Consider the following 3,587-nt stretch of genomic DNA (forward strand, 5'->3'; position numbering starts at 1 on the left):
TGCACATTAATAATGCGAAAATGCTTCCTACTGTGAGTGAGTCAGGAACTAGCTCAGAGAAGACAGGTCAGAAATACTCACCGATAAATCCAGCAGGGAATTCAGGATTAACTTCTTTGGCCAAAGAGCGCTGAGAATGCAGTAGTTGTGGCGAATGCTACAGATGCATTTAAGAGGAAGCGAGAAAGGAATAGAAGGATATGCTGATAGGATTTTTTAAATTCGTTAATGGGATCTGGGTGCACTGGGAAGGCCAGCATTAAATGCCCATCCCTAATTGCCCCTTGAGAAGGTGGTGGTGAGCCGCCTTCTTGAACCGCTGCAGTCCGTGTGGTGAAGGTGCTCCCACAGTGCTTTTAGGGAGGGAGTTCCAGGATTTTGACCCAGCGACGATGAAGGATCGGCAATATACTTCTAAGTCAGAATGGTGTGTGACTTGGAGGGGAACTTGGAGGTGGGGGTGTTCCCATGCGCCTGCTGCGCTTGTCCTTCTAGGTGGAAGAGGTTGCGTGTTTGGCAGGTGCTGCTGAAGAAGCCTTGGTGAGTTGCTGCAGTGCATCTTGTAGATGGTACGCACTGCAGCCACGGTGCGCCGGTGGTGGAAGGAATGAATGTTTAAGGTGGTGGATGGGGTGCCAATCAAGCGGGCTGCATTGTCCTAGATGGTGTCGAACTTCTTGAGTGTTGTTGGAGCTGCACTCATCCAGGCAAGTGGAGAGTATTCCATCACACTCCTTTCTTGTGCCTTGTAGATGGTAGAAAGGCTTTGGGGAGTCAGGAGGTGAGACACCCGACGCAGAATGCCTAGCCTCTGACCTTCTCTTGTTGTCACAGTATTTATGTTCAATGGTAACCCCCAGGATGTTGGTGGTCAGCTCCTTTGTTCATGTTGGACCAATGTTTTAATGAAGTCGGGAGCCGAGTGCTCTTGGCAGAACCCAAACCGGGCATCAATGAGCAAGTTATTGGTCAGTTAGTGCCACCATACAGCACTGTGGATGACACCTTCCATCACTTTGCTGATGATTGAGAGTAGAGAGTAGACTAATGGGGCGGTAATTGGCTGGATTGGATTTGTCCTGCTTTTTGTGGACAGGACATACCTGGGCAGTCTTCCACATTGTTGGATAGATGCCAGTGTTGTAGCTGTACTAGAACAGCTTGGCTGGAGCACAAGTCTTCAGAATGATAGCCGGGGATTTGTCAGGGCCCAGAGCCATTGCTGTATCCAGTGTGCTCAGCCTTTTCTTGATATCACGTGGAGTGAATCGAATTGGCTGAAGACTGGCTTCTGTGATGGTGGGGACCCCAGGAGGAGGCTGATATGGATCAGGCCAGGTGGTCCGTCCAGCTTCATTTTTATTATTTTGTTTCATAGCGGTTTGTTACAACTGAGTGGCTTGCTAGGCCATTTCAGAGGGCAGATAAGAATCAACCACATTGCTTTGGGACTGGAGTCACACAAAGGCCAGACCAGGTAAGGACGGCAGATTTCTTTCCCTGAAAGACATTAGTGAACCAGATGGGTTTTTACGACAATCCGATAGTTTCATGGTTACCATTACTGATTCTAGTTTTATTTGTGGGTTGAGGAGAAATAGAGAAGGAGGAGGCTCGTGTGGAGACCAGTTCGTGCAAATGGGCTGTTTCTGTGGGGCAGACTCTATAATATTATGTAACACCCGTTTTAATCAGACACAGAATGATCCGGGACTGACAGCACATCCCTTTTAAACAGACACAGCATGACCAGGGACTTACAGCACATCCCTTTTAAACAGACACAGAATGATCCGGGACTGACAGCACATCCCTTTTAAACAGACACAGAATGACCCGGGACTGAAAGCACATCCCTTTTAAACAGACACAGAGTGATCCTGGACTGACAGTACATCCCTTTTAAACAGACACAGAATAATCCGGGACTGACAGCGCATCCCTTTTAAACAGACACAGAATAATCCGGGACTGAAAGCATGTCCCTTTTAAACAGACACAGAATGATCCGGGACTGACAGCACATCCCTTTTAAACAGACACAGAACAATCCGGGACTGACAGCATGTCCCTTTTAAACAGGCACAGAATAAACCGGGACTGACAGCATGTCCCTTTTACACAGACACAGAATGATCCGGGACTGAAAGTAGACCCCTTTTAAACAGTCATGGAATGCTGCCTGACCTGCAGAGTGTTTCCAGCATTTCATCTTTTTTTATTTCAGATTTCCAGCATCAGCACTGTTTTGCTTTTGTAATAGAAATTTGCGTAATTGGCTCTGTGGCGCAATGGATAGCGCATTGGACTTCTAATTTGTGTGACAGATTAAGGCATTTAAAGGTTGTGGGTTCGAGTCCCACCAGAGTCGGATTTTGGGTCAGGGTTCGGTGGTTCCTCCACTGACGGTACATTTTGCAGTAAATCGGTAATTCAGAGAAGGGAAACTACCGCCCGACACTTTCTCTCTGAGGACTCTCAACCCCTGATTCAGTTACACTGAAGCAGGAGGAGGCCATTCTGTCCCATGGCCGTTTTACATAGGAACAGGAGGAGACCATTCAGTCCCATGACCCTTTTACACAGTAACAGGAGGAGGCCATTCAGCCCCTTTAGCCTGTTATATAGGAAAAGTAGGAGGCCATTCAGCCCCTCGAGCATGTTACACAGGGACAAGAGGAGGCCTTTAACGCCTCGAGCCTGTTGCATTGGACAGGAGGAAGACGTTCAGCGATACAAGATCTGTACAAGAACAGTAGAAATCCATTCAGCCCCTCGAACCTGTTACATAGGATGAAGAGGAGGCAAATCAGACCCATGATCCAGTTATAAAGGAAAAGGAGGAGGCAATTCAGACCCACGAGTCTGTTTCACAGGAACAGCAGGAGGCCATTCAGCCCCTCAAACCTGCCACACATGAACAGGAGGAGGACATTCAGTCCCTCAAGCCTGCTACACTGGAACAGGAGGAGGCAATTCAGACACACGAGTCTGTTGTACGGGAACAGGAGGAGGCCATTCAGCCCCTCAAGCCTGTTATACATGAACAGGAGGAGGCCATTCAGCCCCTCGAGCCTGTTATACATGCACAGGAGGATGCCATTCAGCCCCTCGAGCCTGTTACACAGTAACAGGAGGAGGCCATTCAGCCCCTCAAGCCTGTTACATAGGAACAAGAGGAGACAATTCAGACACACGAGCCTGTTATACAGGAACAGGGGGAGGCTATTCAGCCTGTCGAGCATGTTATACAGGAAAAGGAGGAAGCCATTCAGCCCCTCAAGTCTGTTAGACAGGAACAGGAGGAGGCCATTCAGCCCCTCGAGCCGGTTACACAGGAATAGGAGGAGGCCATTCAGCCCTTCAAGCCCGTAATACATGAACAGGAGGAGGCCATTCAGCCCCTCGAGCCTGTTATACATGCACAGGAGGATGCCATTCAGCCCCTTGAGCCTGTTACACAGGAACAGGAGCAGGCCATTCAGTCCCTTGAGTCTGTTATACAGGAACAGGAGGAGGCCATTCAGCCCTTCGAGTCTGTTATAAAGGAACAGGAGGAGGCCAATCAGCTCCTCGGGTATGTTACA

The 3,587-nt window shown here is 48.9% G+C and overlaps 1 non-coding gene across 1 annotated transcript; it reads left to right on the forward strand.

The window, feature by feature from the left end:
- The first annotated feature begins 2,277 nt into the window (after positions 1-2,277).
- trnar-ucu (transfer RNA arginine (anticodon UCU)) lies at positions 2,278-2,371 on the forward strand. Its single transcript has 2 exons — positions 2,278-2,314; positions 2,336-2,371. It is a non-coding gene; the product is annotated as a tRNA-Arg (tRNA).
- The last annotated feature ends 1,216 nt before the right edge of the window (positions 2,372-3,587 follow it).

Source organism: Somniosus microcephalus, unplaced genomic scaffold, assembly GCF_052327205.1.
Source record: "Somniosus microcephalus isolate GS21.2 unplaced genomic scaffold, FLI_Smic_1.0 unresolved_chr8, whole genome shotgun sequence".
NCBI classification, from domain to species: Eukaryota; Metazoa; Chordata; class Chondrichthyes; order Squaliformes; family Somniosidae; genus Somniosus; species Somniosus microcephalus.